Source organism: Sciurus vulgaris (genome assembly GCF_902686455.1).
Source record: "Sciurus vulgaris genome assembly, chromosome: 8".
Taxonomy (NCBI): Eukaryota; Metazoa; Chordata; class Mammalia; order Rodentia; family Sciuridae; genus Sciurus; species Sciurus vulgaris.
The window spans coordinates 19,536,040-19,554,091 of record NC_136468.1 but is presented as its reverse complement, the minus strand read 5'-3'; the positions used below and the strand labels follow the sequence as shown (position 1 = coordinate 19,554,091).

At 38.2% G+C, this 18,052-nt stretch overlaps 1 protein-coding gene and 1 long non-coding RNA gene across 8 annotated transcripts in view; one reads left to right on the top strand and one right to left on the bottom strand.

Annotated features, from left to right (window-relative positions):
• Positions 1-7,414, bottom strand: part of CNOT4 (CCR4-NOT transcription complex subunit 4) — a 118,810-nt gene extending 111,396 nt beyond the window's left edge. For 6 of the 7 annotated variants that reach the window (XM_079150186.1, XM_079150190.1, XM_079150189.1 and 3 more), the window contains exon 1: positions 7,189-7,414. The gene's annotated coding sequence lies outside the window, so the exon portion shown is untranslated. Of the gene's footprint in view, positions 1-6,375; positions 6,464-7,188 lie in introns of all 7 variants that reach the window. The other variant, XM_079150187.1, reaches the window with a different exon arrangement.
• A 174-nt stretch (positions 7,415-7,588) lies between these two features.
• On the top strand, positions 7,589-11,930 carry LOC306667534. Its single transcript, XR_013765592.1, has 3 exons — positions 7,589-7,678; positions 10,243-10,312; positions 11,767-11,930. It is a non-coding gene; the product is annotated as an uncharacterized lncRNA (long non-coding RNA).
• Positions 11,931-18,052: the final 6,122 nt, after the last annotated feature.

Below are 18,052 nucleotides of genomic sequence, written 5' to 3'. Positions count from 1 at the left end.
ACCTTATTCATTCTTAAGGGAGCTTGGAGCTAGCAATATTTAATGCCCTACTTTATCAGAATTTTCTATCGTTCCTTCTGTTCAAATCAGGCCATTATTAAACTTTAAAATATCCAATAACATTTACTGGTTAAAATTATTCAAATATAAGAAAGTCTCCTAACATCCCTTCTATACTAATAAAACACACAGAAGCCGATGAGGCATCAATTTCTCTTTCACAAATGAAGTCTGTTTTATCTCTTATTATATCACATAATAAAGATAACATTTATTTTCTAAGCAGTTGTTCCCCAATAAATGAATATTTGAAAGACTGGTACCTACTTTTTTACTAAATTTTTTGAGGTTATTTGAGTAATCATGTATTGTTTGTTTCCTTTCCCAAAACTGGGCTCTATGTGGGGCACAGTGATGCATGCTTGTAGTACCAACCTACTTATGAGCCTCAGGCAAAAGGACTGCTTGAGCCAGGAGTTCAGAGCCAGCCTGGGCAGCATAGCAAGACCTTGTTTCAAGAAAATAAGGAGGATAACAAATTGCAGTCTACTATCAAACACGAATGACCAAGTCCCTTAAAATCTTAGTGTCACTTTTGAGTATAAGGAACTGAAGAGGGCTCAGTTGGTAGAGTGCTCGCCTCGCAAGCACAAGGCCCTGGGTTCAATCCCCAGCGCCGCAAAAAAAAAAAAAAAAAAAGGAACTGAAGAGAGGATGGAATCAACTGCCTAATCCTGTAAAAGTTTCCCTCTTATATCTCTCAGAATGGTCCCTTACTTTGGTGGCCTGGTCTTCAATTTTTCAAACAAAACTCAATTGTCAACCCCAAAATATGTTGCACACTACTGAAAGAGCAATCTTTTTATCAAAAAAACACCTTCATCATGTTGTATTTCACACCTACCAATCTCTTCTGGCTCCTTACTGTTTAGCAGATCAAATTCTAATGAACTCTAAATACACATTTCATAATCTAACTCTATCCTCCTTACACAAACTAATCTGTCACCATTCCTGAAAATTAACACTTTATTCTACAAGATCAGACTCTTTTCATCCTTCCGACATAATGCGGTCCCCACCACCAAGTGTTTGCTCATGTTTCCATTCCCCACATGGAATGTATGGAATGTTCTTCTGGAGATGCACTGCCATATAAATAGTCCATATTCTTGAATTATTCAAGTCCCACTTTCCCCAGGAAGCCTCACTCCTGTAACTTCAATCTGAAGAAAACCCGTTACAAGGACTCAAACTACAAGTATCACACACTATGTGTATTCTGCTTGAAGAGAGTGCTAGTTCTATTATTATGAAAAGTGACTATGTCATTTTCCAACAAGTGATTCTATAATAAGCCACTCAGACTACTCAAAAAACTGAACAATACTAATTTTTAAAAAATAAAGATATTTTATTATGTCAAAAGTGTTCTAATACGGGTGCTGGAGTTGTGGCTCAGAGGTAGAGCACTTGCCTGGCATGTGTGAGGCCCTGGGTTCCATACTCAGCACCACATATAAATAAATAAAAGATCCATTGACAACTAAAAAAAAAATATATATATATATATATAATTTTTAAAAAGTTCTAGTACAAATAAAATAATGTGATGACCAGAATTTGCTTCAAAATAATGCAGACCAGGGCTGTGCATGTAGCTGAGAAGTTCGGTACTTGCCTAGCATGCCCAAGGCCCTAGGTTCAATTCCCAGTGCCACAAACAGAAAAGAGAGAAGGGAGGGGGGAAAAAAAAAAGCAAGACCAAAGAGTAGGGGGAAGAGGGACCAAGTAAGTGGGTACTGATGAAACCAATTAGCTGAGTTGATAATCTTTGAAGCTGACAACTACATAGCAGTTCATAGCTACTTTTGTACTTGCTTAAATTTTACACAAAAAGTTTCTTTTTAAAAAAATACTATCATTTTAAATGACAAAACCAAAATACATTATAATGGTTTCCTTACCCAACCAATACCTAGGTCTCCATTGAGAGTTTAAGTTTCTGGAAAGATTTAATTCAGCAGGAAACATGGAGCATCTAACAATAAATTATAGGAAATTAATAAAAATTGAGGGAATCTCCATCAAAAGATGCTTATTACCAAAGCAATATTGTCTACATTACAAATTTTCATTCAATTTCAGCCTCCACAAAATAGTCCTCTCAAATCATTACTGAAAATAAACAATGGAAAAAAAAATCATAAGCAAATTTTTTTCTTTTTTGCAGTACTGGGTGTATTATCCCTGAGCTACATTCCCAGCTTCTTTCATGTGTTATTTTGAGACAGGGTATCGCTAAAATTGCTGAGGCTGATCTCCAACTTTCAATCCTCCTGCCTCAGCAACCCAAGTGGCTGGGATTGCAGGTGAGCACCACAGTGCCTGGCAGGAATTTTTTTTTTTTTTTTTTTTTCATTTTTAAAAAGGAGAAAAAGTTGTTCAATAACCCAAATCAACCAGTGTTATTTCAGGAAATTCACAATCTGAAGATAACTGATGCCCTAAGAGGGAATTAATTAAAAGGTTCTTAAATTATCAGAAAATAACTGTCTTGTTATTCCAAGGACTGAAAAACATGCTTAAGAAATTCCAGATATTTGTTTTAATGACAATGTAGCTGTTTGTTGCTATTAAGGAATGCACCAGCCCATTTGATACTGCAGTCTGCTATTCAAAATGCAATCACTATCTGCCTGATGCAGTGGCTTACTGCCTGTAATCCCAGGGACTCAGGAGGCTGAGGCAGGAGGATTCCAAGTTCAAGGTCAGCCTCAGCAACTTAGCAAAATCCTGTCACAAAATAAAACATAAAAAGGGCTGGGTATGTTGCTTAGTGATAGAGTGCCCTCAATATAAAATATAAAAAGGGATGGGTATGTAGCTTAGTGGTAGAGTGCCCCTGGGTTCAATCCCCAATACTACAAAACAAACAAACAAACTTCATATAAAGTAAAATAAACTCATACTCAAATTGCCTTATATTTGTACTACCTTTAAGTCAGGTTTTCCTCTTCTGATAAAAAAGCAAAACATGCTACTAAAATATAAGGGGGGTTCAGACTGTAGTAAAAGTAAGAGCTCCCAAGTAACCTCTACCAAGCTCTGCCAGCAAGCATAAGATCCTGGGTCTGATACCCAACAACAAATAAAATAAACTATACAAGGCCAAAATAGTGTTGAACTTTGAATAACTGACTTTCTGATTATAAGTCAAAAGAATCATTAAATGTGTGAAAGAAACTGCTATATTACATTTGAAAATTTTGAATTTTACCAATCTTCTCCAATAAAGAACTCCAAATAACAAGATAAAAAAATAATTTTGATGAGTACTTTTAGAATACTACTACATATGTGATTAAAGTCTCACCTGTCTCCTTTTCTTGCATTACAAAAATTAACTCAGTAAATTTAGATATTTTTATCATTTGTGTACTCTGAACTTTTGAGGGAAAAAATATGAAACCTTCGAAATATTGGGGATATTGCTTTCTGTTCAAGAATTGATATTTGCAGATTTTTTCTAATAAGTGAGGTAACAGTTTGTAAAATGTCACACGAATGTTAACAAGTTTTATCAAATACATGCTATTCCAGTGGGATGAAAACCATTTACAAGTTCCATTTAGATTAAGAAATCCTTTGAGAAAAGTATGTAGTACATTCTAGTTATACTGTTTCTAGAACAGCGAAAACCTCTATAACCTAGTTCCCTACTGTTTTCTTCAGAACCAACTGAGCAGAATGTAACTTCTTTCACAAAAAGTAAAGACAGAATTATAGGTACTGACAAAGAACTAACTGAATTTTTGGCAGAGGCTGAAGTTTTCAATTTAAAACTTCTTCTTCCACTTATATGGTCTATAAAAACAAAAGACTGAGTGTGAATAGATTTTTCAAGAATTCTTTGCAGTCACATAAAATAATTCATTAAAATAAAGATTATGTCTTCATTTTAAAGTTGGGATTAGGGAGGAGAAAGGGAAGACTCTTAGAACCAAACTACTTAAACTGAAAAGTTATTTTTTTTCATTCTCTTAAGATACATAAAATCATTTAAAAAATAATACTCCCCTGAGAGCACTCACCTAGGATGTGCAAGGCCCCAGTCTCCAGCCCCAGCATCACAAAAATAAATTAATAATAAAATGCTCAACACTAGTAGTTCATCATTAGGCAACTCCCTCTTTCTTTCACAAAGTAATGAGTTGCAAACTATAGCTAGTACTCCCATTTAAATCAAAGTTGAAGTACATTACAAAACCATTTTCTTGTATTTTGCTGTTTAACTGTTTCATCCTAATAGAATTAAAGATCTGTCTACGCAATTTCAAAAAACAAATTTTAGAGAAAGCCAAACTTAAGTAATTCATATTTAAAACCTTATGCAAATAATCTGTTCATCTGAAGAATTCAACTACTGAACTGACATAAAGTATTCCAAATTATCAAAGGAAATCACAAAAGTATGAAGCTACAATGTTGATATTACAACTAAAACCTTAAACCATACAAAAAATATTTAGAAGTTTTTCAGTTTTTTACTTCCTATCAAAGTGTCACTTTATATATCTTCTTTAGACATTTTAAAGATCCCTAATAAATTCATTTTGACTTCAGAGGGATGAAACTAAAAATTTGGTGACTACAGGCAAAAAGTATGGAAGAGGAAAAATTACTGGAGAAAATATTTAGTGAGTTAAATACCTTTACAAAAGAAAAGATGTATTAAAATCATTCATCCCCTTCTGTCAGACAAACAGTCCTCTCCTTAGAACACATTGCTTACAATTCAGCCAAGTATAACTGCCAAGGGTTTCTAGACCTATGTTAGCATTGTTCAAAGTGACAAGCGTTTCCAACAGCATGTATTTTTTACTTGGATTTGAAGAGTAGTTGTATTAAATTTGCTGCTCCTGATGAATTAAATGTATGCAACACTTTTTTAAAAACTTGTTATAACGTAGGACAAGGTTTGCTATATAAATTGCTTCCAATTCTCAGAAGAGTAGGTATTTATTTAGTTCCTCCAAACTGGGACTTAAGTGGCTGAAAGGAAAGAAGTTTTATAAACAGCTTTTCTTTTTTTTTTTCTTTTTGGTACCAGGATTGCCTAGCCCTTTTTATTTTGAGACAGGGTCTTGCTAAGTTAGCTAGGGCTGAGGTTCGCTTTGAACTTGAGATCCTGCTGCCTCCACCTCTAGAGTAGCTGGGATTATACATGTACTCCACTACACCCAGTTATAAACAGCTTTTCTAACCCTAGTTCACATTTGGGTAAAAAAGCTATTTTTCACACTCAAGGACTATAACTTCGAATGTTAGATTACTCAAGTTTTACATGAAAATACATGACTATAATAATCCAGTAATGTGTAAAAGTGACTAAAGTGTGTTTGTATTTACACTTAAGGTATTATTACTTTTGCCAATAAGATTGCTGCATAATATTGTTATTATGACTTTAAAGGTTTTTACATATATATCAAGAAGACAATGTCTTGTTGATGTTCAAACTTGATGTGTGTATACCTGATGTACATAATCCTGTTTGCTTTTCTAGTAATTCTTTATTTCAAAGTGGTCTATTATAGCAAATAATATGCTTCCCATTATGCCATTAATGACATTTCGATTTTACTTTTACTAAAACATGCATATCATAAGCCACTTCTTGCTTCTATTTCTGCTTTTTACTGTAAATAACAATGACAGTACCACTAAATGTACATATATGCACAGCTTTGTGATTTCTTTTCTCGGCCCCCTTTTCTATGGAAAAAACATAAGGGATTTAACTTTATCTAAACAAAATATCAGTTTTTCTTTTGCCTATATATCTAATGTATTTGCAAGACAATTTATTCAGACGGGCTACGATCCTAAAAATATCAAAAAAGAAAATTTCCTAAATCCAAAAATACTAAGTAAATCTGATGTTAGCTGGAGAGGAAATTTCCACTCGAACCATAAACAAAGTGTCATCAATTAAGCTGAACATCAATATAATAACTCAGTCAATAATCGATTCTCAAAATAAAAGAGATCTATAACACATATAATTAAAATATCATTTATATTTGCTTGTGGAGTTTACAGATGAAATGTGAGTGTGCGCCAGATTGATCATATTTTGAAATGCTTAGGCTAATATTTATTGGTATAATCAGGGCCCACATTAAGTGTCCTGGGGAGAGGTAATTCAGAAGAACGCTTGGTAACACCGAGAAGGTCCAAAATGAAAAAGGGGGAGGGGAGAGTCAAGTCCCAACAGAGAGAATAATCGACAAATAGATCACTGAAAGCAAAACGAGGCTCCTGAGTAGCGTGAATAAAAATCTTTACTCATAACATTTAATAGTATCCTACCTCACTTCATTCACCTCCCAACTTCCTTTACTTTTCAAGGACCAACTCAGGGGGCATCCCTTTATCTGGAAATGTGTGTTGAAATAATCTGCATAGGAAAGAGGGGAGGAACGGACAATTCTCAAGAAGACTGAGAAACAGGTGGGTTAGAAGGAGCGGCGGTATAATCTAGATACTTAAAGGGAAGCTCTAAGATGACAGATGTGGTTAAAGGAAAAAGACTGCAAATCGGAAGACGCTCCAGCCTGGCAAAGAGACTGGGGGCTGACTGCGAGCACCAGAGGGGGGCAAAGGCTAACTCCAGAGCAGTAGCAGTGGAGTAAAAAACAAGCAGCAGACGAGTGGGCAATGAGCAGTGGGTTTAAGGAGCAGCAGCAACACGGGTCAGCGTGGAAGTGATGGCTATGGTCTTGAGAGACCGGGGCCAGCAGGAAAGGACGTCAGAGAAGGGAAAGGGAGCTGGGGAAACAAGGAGGACTGAGACCTAAGAATCCTGCTCCTATAAAAACGTGGGGGAAAGCTGGTTGACCAAAAGCCGCCTTGGCTCCCCAATTGAAGAAATTCTCGAAAGAGAGTCGGCGCTGGCCGCCGCGCTGCCTCCTGCCCCGCTCCCTTTTCCTGGTGGTAACTGCTGTGGCGTAGAGGGGAGAGGGAGGAAGAGGAGGAGGAGAAGGTCGAGGAGGAGGAGGGTGAAGATGAGGCGGGGGGTGGGGAGAAAGGGGGGTGCGGCCTGCACAGTCCCAGCGAAGCCTCCGCTCTCTCGTAGCCGGTCAGCCCCGGGTTTCCCCTAAGCCCAACCCCGCATAGACTCACCCGCCTGCCTTGCCTCGCTTTTCCCTTAGCCGACTCCACGCGCTGCCGCGTCCTCACAAGAGACCACTGAACGAGTGTCGGGGGAAAAACTCTTCAGAACCGGGCCTGATTGCTTCAGCGAGTCCGACCTTTACGGCTGAGAGAGAGACTCTCAGCTTTCGGTGGGTTCCACAGCCAGACGGGCCACCATCTTACATTAGGGTAAGACTCCTCCGGCCTCCGGTGCGCAGGCGCACGCCGATCGGGCCGGGAGGGGCGGGGGAGGGGCGGGACCAGCGGCAGGCGGCCGAGTGGGAGGTTGCGGCGACCGCGCCCGCAGCACGCTGGGAGTTGTAGTCCTCGGAGGGTAACCGCCGGGGGGCAGGCCGGGAGTTGAAGTCCTCACTTGCGAGGGCAGACGGAATCGCCCACCTCACGTGGCTGGTGGACCAGCGCCTTTCTTCGTGTTTTGCTTTTTTATCTCCAGCGTGTGCGGCTGCAGTGTTATTTGGTCGGTGGTTTTCGTTAGTGTTTGCGTTTCTTCAGTGTTTGCTGAAATGTGGGAAACCAAGCCTCGGGGCGAGCTTAACCAATTTGGGGGAGCCGAGAACGTCTCTTCTCTGCCCCGCCCACCACAAATAGGTATCGAAAGGGGGCGGGGTGGAGATGGAGGCAGTTTGTGGGTAAGAAGAGCGCGGGATTTAATCTAGAGCGAGAATCTGATTCTGGCTCGGCGTCTTATTGAGAAAAGTGAGCGTTAATTCGTTTCTCGGTTAACCATTTTGCGCTTTCTGGAACCACCATCCTTGATCCCATCCTTAACTGTAAAATCTCCGGTGAACAAATACCCTGAATTGTCGAGTGCACATTGCCCAAGAGGACGGAAGACCCATGCACTTAAAATAACAGGCGTTCCTGATTATGTGAATTTGATAACGTTTGCAGACTTCGATGCAGATTATTGTTATTTCGGAGTCCTGCCTGCACAACTGTGTGTGCCAGATTCATAAACTCCGCACACATCTACACATCCCAAAGAGCACAAGAATGTGGCACCCAGGAATCCTCAATCACAAAAATTAGTCAATTTATTGGTCCCTCTCGGTTGCCTCCTAGAATTCTGGTGAAAGTGGCGCTCGAAGCAGTTGGTTTTACTTATTGCGTGTATTCTTCACCCATTCATACAACAGACTTATACAACATACTCATTTAGCTCCTCCTCGGTGACAGCACTACGTTGCAAGTACAGTGGTGAGCAAAACACAAAATTCCCTTCCCTATTGTAGTGTGTGTTGTCGTTAGGAAGAGAGAGGAGGCAATCAATTTTAAAATTACATGATTAAAATTGCATGTTCTAAGTAAAAAAATTTAAACCGAGCAGTAGGGAGAGGTTGCAATTTTAAATCCATGCATCTAATCTCATACGAAGAAGCCCTCATTTTGTTGTTAAAAAAAAAAAATCAGTTTTCTATGTTTCAGTTTCTTAATCAAATCTAGAGACAACAATTATTTGCTGAAAATATATGTAATAATACACATTTTACCATAAGTTTGAAATTATAGAACCATGAAATAATCACCTGGCAAGGAAACTTGGGAAATTATTTGGATTCATATTTAGGTAACTAAATGCCTAAACGTTCTGTATAGGTGACACGTATTTTAAAAATGTGTATAGTTATATAAATGTGTATAGTTTTTATATATATGAAAATGTGTATAGTTTTATACATATACATATATAAAATTAGTTTATAGTGGCTAACCAAAGTAGTAAAAAGAAAAAATGAAAAGAATTTTTTCTATTATTGAAGATTCAACCAGTAAGAACTGTTAACATAAAAACTGGAAGGAATCTTAAGCATCATCTAATCTGCATCTAATAATATTTTATTATTATTTACTTAATTAATACTGGAAATTGGATCCAGGAGCTCTTTACCACTGAGCTACATCCTCAGTCTCCCCGGCTTTCTGAGACAAAGTCTTACTAATTTGCTGAAACTGGCCTTGAACATATGATACTCCTGCCTCAGTTTCCCAAGTCCCTGGAATTACAGATATGTCCTACCATGCCTGGCTAATACCCCCTTTTTAAGAAAATATTTTCATAATGTTGTTTCATCTCTTGATGAACCTAAAGTGAAATTCATAGATGTATAAACTACCTACATTTGTGATTTTGTTTTAAATCAAAATCATACTTTTTGAAGTACAAAGAAAAGAATTTATAATAAAGTTGTGTTTCAACATAAATGCTCAGGAATGACTATAATATAAAATATAATGAATTCATTTGCTAGCGCTTATTAATAAAATCCCCATGAATGTGAAAGCTATACTAGCTGACACAGTATGATGTTTTGGCCATCTCTGGTGGAATAACACTGATATGTCCTCATTGTATTATAATTGCATTCCTAAAACATTCACTGTTAAAATTGAAAATAAAAACAACTTTTTGTTCATATGTTAAATAAATTATATATTTTAGGTACAGATAATTACAAACTATTTTTCACCTATGGAGGAACATTTATTAGTCAAGAGAGACACAAAATGGTTTTCCTTCATGAGGAACAGGCCCAGAATTTTCAGGAAGCCTAGCTTCTACTTGGTCCCTGTACTCTGAAGGCCAACAGTACCTCCCAGAGTACCAACACTAGGGGGCAATGCCACTCCTATCTTGACAATCATTGATTGTTGGAGACTGACAGTAAGAAAGTGACAGTTCTTAGGTCACCAACTAATCAGTAAGAGTCACTACCCTCTCAGGCCAGTGCTCCTTTTACTACATTATATTACCAATTTCTTATTTATTTATATATTTTAAGGTATATGTGTATAATTTCCTATAGACTTATCCATGTAACAATTCTCAAAACCACATGAATACATTTCTGTATAATAATAGAGAAAAGAATGGAAGGATTCATAGACATCAAATATTTAGTGTGTTGTCAGTTACCAGGGAGGATTGTGATTGAAAAGGGGTAGAGAGAGAACATACCTTTTTTTATTAATTGTTCCTTGATTTATGTGTATAAATTCATTTTATCCTGTTTTAAAAAACAGATCACTCTGCTGTGTGGAAAATGGATTGGAGAACAGCAAGAATGAAAATGGAAAAACTAAGCCAAGCAAGGTAGTTCATGCCTGTAATGGAATCTTCCTGTCTCAGCAACTTGGGAAACTAAAACAGGAAAATCACAAGTTCAAGGCCAGCCTCAGTAACTTAGCAAGTAACCCTGTCTCAAAATCCAAAATAAAAAATCAAAAGGGCTAGGAAAGTAGCTCAGTGGTAGACGGCTCCTGGGTTCAATCCCAAGTACTAAAAAGAAAATAGAATAACAAATTCAAAGAGTATTGCAGTCAACCATATGGTGGCTTTGATTGTGGTCTCAGTGAAGACAGAAAAAAGGTGTTGAATTTATGACATATTTTTGAGACAAATAATAGGATTTGGTAAGGATATGAATGACTCAGATTTTCTGGCTTAAATGCCCTTGTAGACAGTGACTTCTTTGGTAAAAGGAGAATGGTGAATGTTGCGGTATCATCTGGAGATAGTAGAACAACTTCAGAAAAACAGCAGACTTTCAGGGACATAATGATTTCCCACTTGAGGTCGGTAAATTTAAAACTCCTGGCAAGTGGTTGGGAGTATAACTCAGTGATAGAGTGTGTGCTTAGCATGCATGAGGCCATGAGTCACCAAAAATAAAGAAAAATCATAATGATTGTATTTGGTCAACTTGATGATTTTTTTTTTCACAGTGATAATGCTTACCTGCTTGAATTCTGCCATAGAAAGGACATATAGGATAACCTAGGGTGGAAATGGAAAATGACAACAAGGGAGGTTTACAGGGCAATCGTTGTGATGGTTTCCCCTTTTTTTCATCCTTTTTAAATTATTAATAGGTATTTTAAATAACATTTTTAAGTTATATTCTTATGATCTAGGACAAAAGAAATGATCACTTTTATGTCAGACTGCTTTAATATTAATAAACGCTAATGCCACTTTATTTGTTGGTCTTTTCCCCCAAAATCCTCTTAAACTTTGGGTTTTATTATTGTTTATCATTTTTTAGTTTTAATCATTTAGTGAATATTGAAGTCCTGAATACTGGGTATATGGTAGTAAGCAAAGCCTTCAGCTCTTTCAAAGATCTTTGGGTTTGAAAACAAACACCAAACAAAATAATAAGCAAAATCCTTATTTGTTGTGAAAATATTCAGAAGAGAAAAGAACAAAGTTTAGATAGAAATATTGGGAAGGGATTACTTTAGATTGGGGAGCCTCTTGGAAGAGATAACTTAACCTCAGATTGAAAGGGTTAGAAGAGATTAAACACTTCAAGAATGACCTGTGCCAAGAGGAATATGCAGGAATATGTTTACCATATTCTAGGAATGGACAGTTAACCAATAAGGTTGGTGCAAGGCAGAGCAGTAGGAGATGGACTAAGGAAAAAGGTGAGATTTCTATTATGCAGGAGTTTATGTGAAACCTGGATTTTATTCCAAGTAGAAGAAGAGACAATTGAACAGTAAAGCAAAGGAGTGACATGCCTCTGTCTTTTCTTTTGAAAGATCGCTGTGGCTGGCACGTGGACAATGGATCTGAGTTGGTTGGCAGTTGTAGAAGTGGACAGACTAGTTAGGAGACCACTGCAGCCTGAAGATAAGGTATGGCTTGGAACAGGGCAGGACAAGGACTAGGGTGAGGCGAATGATGCATCTACCTTGGACATAAAATGTAAAGGCACATCAAAAAACTCAATAATCATGGTAAATGGTATTGTAGTAAATATTTTTAAAAAATCAAAATTAATGCAAAAAACCCATGATGAACAAAATATTAATTCTTGAAAACAACCTGGGCATAGTGGTTAGGCCCGTAGTCCCAGCAACTCAGGAGGCTGAGATAGGAGGATTGCAAATTTGAGGCCAGCCTAGGCAACTTAGTAAGACCCCTATCTCAAGACTGAAAAAAATCAGGACTGGGGATATAGATCAGTTGGTAGAGTGCCGCCTCGCAAGCACAAGGCCCTGGGTTCAATTCCCAGCACTGCAAAAAAAAAAAAGACCGAAAAAAATCGAAAGGATCAAGAGGACTTTGAGATTGTAGCTCTGTGGTAGGTCACCCCTGGGTTCTATCCCCAGTACCACCAAAAAAAAAATATATAGCCCTGAAATTATACTTTCCTCCCTAATGCAGCCCTGGTTATAATCCAGTCTTAATCAAATCAGATAGCTAACTTTGGTTTGATTTCTGTTTTTTAATTGTTCATATAACACCAGGCATAGTGGCAGAAATACTATCTCAACATACAAATATCAGTAGCATTCCTACACATCAGTGATAATGATACAAAACAGTATGGAAAATTACAAGTGATGGGCTGGGGGTGTAGGACAATGGGAGAGTGCTTGCTGAACTTGCGCAAGGCCTTGGGTTCAATCTCCAACCCCACAAACAATAAAATTTTTAAGTTTTGTTTATAGGGTTTTAACAGAGTTATTGAGATTTCTGGCCTCCAGTAATAGCACAGAAGATGGTCTGATCAGCTTTCCTTATTGTGCAAGAGACACAGAGGCACACTGCTAGTTTTGCATAGTGCAAATGTAAAGATTTCCTGGAGAGCCAGATGCTGTGGTGCACTGCATCTGGGTGTAATCCAGCGACTTGGGAGGCTGAGGCAGGAGGATCACAGAGTTCAAAGCCAGTCTCAGCAACATTGAGACGCTAAGCAACTCAGTGAGACCCGTCTCTAAATAAAATACAAAAAAGGCTGAGGATATGGCTCAGTGGTCAAGTGCCCCTAGGTTCAATCCCCAGTATCCAGAGGAAAAAAGGGGGGGGCTTGGCGAATGTAGCTTGGTAATAGAGCACCTCTGGGTTTGATCCCTAGTAAGAAAGGAAGGATGGATGGAAGGGAGAGAGGAAGGGAAAAGGATGTAGTGGCTTATAACAATTGTCATTATTTTCTTTTATGCACCCTCCAGGCAGCTGGGGGTCAATTGATCTAAACCAGGCTCATCTGGGTGGCTCTGCTACAAACTATTAATCCAGCTGTGATCACTTTCTCTCCGTGTGTTATGTTCAGGATTGCTTTCATGTGTGTTCAGGGGTGGTCACTTCCTGAGCAAAGCTGTTCAAGAGGCAGGGTACAGGAGGGCAAGACCAGATATGCAAGCACATCAAAACCTCTCCTTGCACCAAATTTGGTAAAACCTCAGTAGTCAAAGCAAGAGAAGAGCTGGGAAGTGTGGGGAAAGTGAGTGAATATTTGCTGAACAATTATCACAATAAAAGAGGGAAAGGAGTGAGTATCCAGGACCATCCAGATTTCTTTTTTATGCCACTTTCTGGTTCTTGGAGAGTTATAAAGTATAAGGCCCTTTGACCTTTCACTAAAGACAACTGTAAAGAAGTTGAGGGGCTGGGGAGATGGCTCAGTCGGTAGAGTGCTTGCCTTACAAGCACAAGGCCCTGGGTTCACTCCCCAGCACCCAAAAAAAAAAAAAAAAAAAAAAAAAAAAGAAGTTGAATGAATACTGGAAGCATTTACTGAAAAGTATCAAGATATAAAAATATAGTAGGCTTTGAACTGGATAAGAGTTAGAACTTAAAGAGGCGAATTGAAGCCATTTCTGTCCAAGGGGCATTTGATCTCTCAAAAAAGGCATCTGAGACACAAGTCTGCCTGGGCCACTGGCCAAAGGCAAGGGTTCTCTATCCTTATTATATATGCTGAAGGGCTACTGCTTTTATCCGAGGGCCATTTGCTAATCTGAGGGATGTAGCTGAAAAGTGGAGTGACTTCATGGACACCTGAGCCTGAAGGAACAGACATTATCTCCAGTGGTGGAGACCTTCTGCCCTTTGTTGAAATGCCCTACTTAAGAAAATAGGGGTAAGATCCCATTTACAATGGACCAACTAGGTGATCTGGCTTTTCCCTGGGACTAATAGCACCATCAATTACTTAGTAGAAGAAAACAAAATATTTATGGAGGAAGGCTACGTTATCCTAGCTTTTAAACTGTACCTAAAAGTAATTTTAAAATAAAATGGCCAGCCAGGTGTGATGGCACATGCCTGTAATCCTAGAGGCTTGGGAGGCTGAGGCAGGAGGATCACAAGTTCAAAGCCAGTCTCAGCAATTTAGCAAGGCCCTAAGCAACTCAGTGATACCCTGTCTCTCAATAAAATATGAAATATGTCTGGGGATGTGGCTCAGTGGTTAAGCACCCCTGGGTACAGTCTCCAGTACCAATAAAATAAAATGTCCTTGGCAGGCACTGTACCAAAGACTGTAATCCCAGCTACTCAAGAGACTGAGAGGAGGATCACAAGTTTGAGGCCAGCCTGAACAACTTAGCAAGACCATGCCTCAAAATAAAAAATAAAAAGTGCTGAGAATATAGCTCATTGTTAGAGCCTCTTCTTTGATCCAGTACCAGTACACAAAAAATAATTAATTAATTAGAAAGTCCCACTAAAATATGGAATACATGAGAAATCAAGACAATGCAAATGAGAACCCCAAAAAACAAAACCAGACAACAGGGAACAAAACTCAAAGGTACATTTAAAATGATCAGAGAGATGTTATAAAACAATTACTTTCCTCTTTTCTTGTAGGAAAAAAGATAAACTTTAAAATTTGTACGAGGAACTAGAAACTATTCAGATACCATAGAGTTGAAAAAGATCCAACTAGAAATTTAAAAATTCCTAATCACCAAAATGAAGAATTCAATGTGTGGGTTTCACAGAAGATGAGGTATTGTTGAAAAGAAAAGTGAACTCTATGAAGGAAGATTCAGCCACAGTGAAACTCATAGAGACACACTAAAGACAAATATGAATCAGAGAACATGAGATATATAAATGCAGTGAGATGGCCCCATATAATTAACATCCCCACAGGAGAAGAAAGAAACTGTAGTTGAGGCCCTATTTGGAGATAATGACTGGAAATTTCCCAGAACTGATAAAAAAACCTTGGTTCATTGATTCAAGATGCCCAGTGATTTCCAAAAAAGGTAGAACAAAGAAAGCCATGTGTGTTCATTCTGGGGCTCCTGCTGAAGGAATAGTATATATTATAGATAGCATATGTTGTAAGTTGTGAACATAGCTCAGTTGGTAGAGCACTTGCCTAGCATGCAGAAGTCCCTGGGTTCAAGCCCCAGCACCACCAAAAGAAGAAAGAAAAAAAAAGAATAGTGTATGTTGGGTCTTACTTTTCAATTCAGTTTGATGATCACTACCTTTTAACTGGGCTTTTAAAATCATTTATTTGGAATATAACAATTGATGTGGTTAGATTTCTATTGTATTGCTAGTGTTCTATTTGTTCCATCTTTATTCTTTTTTGCCCTTTTTTGCTATTTTCTTTCGTATTAGATATATTTTATTCCATTTCATCTTCACTATTAACTTATTAGTTATTTATTATTATTATTATTATTATTATTATTATTTAGTGCTGGGGCTCAGGCCTTGCACGTACTGCTAGGCAAGCATTCTACCACTGAGCTATACCCTAACCCTTAGGTTTTACATCTTCAGTACATCTTTAATACACCAACCTTAAAAAAATAGAAACTAAAAAAATTGTGTGCATTTACATATATGTAACAACTCTCATTAGTATGTATGTGTACAACTATAATGCTCCAATTAAAAAAAAGTTAGAAAAACTTTGTTTAAAGGTACCTTTAAACCTGTTGTGGTGGCACATTTCTATTATCCCAGCATCTTGGGAGGCTGAGGCAGGAGGATTGTGAGTTCAAAGCAGCAAGCCAGCCTCAGCAACTTAGTGAGGTCTTAAGCAACTCAGTGAGATCCTGTCTCTAAATTAAAAAAAAAAAGGGGGTGCTGGGGATGTGGATCAATGATTAAGTGCCCCTGAGTTCAATCCCTGGCACTCACACACAAAAAAACTACCTTTAAATAGTTTGGTAGTACTTCACATATAGCTAAGCATCTTGAACTAGAGGTGCAGCTCAGTGGTAGAACACCTGCAGACTTTGCCAAAGGCCCTGGATTCAATCTCCAGCACAAAAAAAAATCTTAAAAACAATATATTTCAATTTCCTCTTTGCCATTCTTTGTGCTATTTTTGTCATATATTTTGCTTTAGCATAAGTTATAAATCCCCAGTACATTGCTATTCTGAGATAGGAATAACAAACTTAGTTTCTCCTGTACTCACAACACAAATATTTCTATAACCTCCAATGTGTGCAGGTTCCACACACACACACACACACACACACACACACACACACACACCAAATAGTCCTTCAGCAGGGGACATCAACTGGATGTCCTCTAATTCAGTCCCTAATACATGGAGGTGGTATCAGATCTGAATTTTAGGACTCAGTCCCACAAGGCTGCCCCCCAACTTCACATGTAAATCATAAGCCCCAAGTTGGCCTACCTTGCTCACTAACCCAGTATGAATCAGGGTTCCCACAAGCCCCTCCTTAGGTTCCATTAATGCTAGCATGGCTCAGAAAACTCAAACATTTATTTACTTTCACCAGTTTATTATAAAGGATATTACAAAGAGCATGGATGAAGAGTTGTACAGAGTGAAGCATGGCAGGAGGAGTGCAGAACTTCATGGCCTCTCCTGGTGAACCATCCTCCAGGAACTGAGTGTGTTTCCCTATCTGGAAGGCCCCTGAACCATGCACTTTTTGGTTGATATGGAGGTTTCTTTAGTTAGGCATGGTTGATTAAATCATTGGCCTTCAGTGAACAACTTGACCTTTAGCACCTCTTCCCTCCCTGCAGGTTGGTGTGTGGGACTGAAAGTCCCAGCCTTCTAATTCTGCCATTGGTCTTTCTGTGAGCAGCTCCCATTCTGAAGTTTATTAGGGACTACCAGTCATCAGTCAATTGATTAGTGCACAAAGAGGCATTTCCACTTTGAAGAGTCCCAAGATTTTAGGAGTTGTATACCAAGAAACTGGATTAAGACCAAAAATGGATTTTACAACAGCAGTTATTATTTTTGCTTCAGACATCAATTATTTCTTTAAAAAATTAGTTTCATGTTACCATTTGTTGAGCTCCTATTTGTTCATATAGATTAGATCTCTACCAGATATCATACTTCTCCTTGGAGAACTTTCATGAACATTTCTTGTAATGTACATCTGCTGTCAGTTAATTCCCTCAGTATTTACATCGACATCTTTTTGGAAATTGAACCCAGGGGCACTTAATCACTAAGCTACATTCCCAGCTCCTTTTTATTTTTTACCTTGAAACAGGGTCTCATTAAGTTGCATAGGGCTTCCCTAAATTTCCAAGGCTGACTTTGAACTTGCAATCCTCCTGCCTCAACCTCCCGAGGCACTGGAATTACAGGTATGCTCCATTATGCCCAGTTACATTGACATATTTTTTTGAAAGATGTTTTCTGAGTCAAAAGTTATATTTGGTTTTTAGTAGTTTGTATAATGTGTCAGCCATGGAGGTGCATCACTCTTATATCCTTTGAAGAACCTGCTGCAGAGAATATAGCTGCCTGATAATCTCACCTAACATGCCTTTTAAAAGTCTACTCCTCAGAATCAGTCAATCACAGAAAGCACCAAAGACACACCTTAAGCATCAGGTTGGAGAAAATATACTATGTTTAGGGTGATGTCCTTCCAGATGCAGTATATACATTAAATTAGAGTCTATGTGACACAGTGTCACCAAGAGGAAGAATAAATGGGTCCAGAAAATAAGGGTGAAGCAAAAATGGCCTCATTTGTCACCACTCCCACGGGGATTTTGTGCTCCCATGTTGTAGGGCCAGGCTCTGGAGGGTTAATTGTTCTGTTACCCAAAAAGGCCATT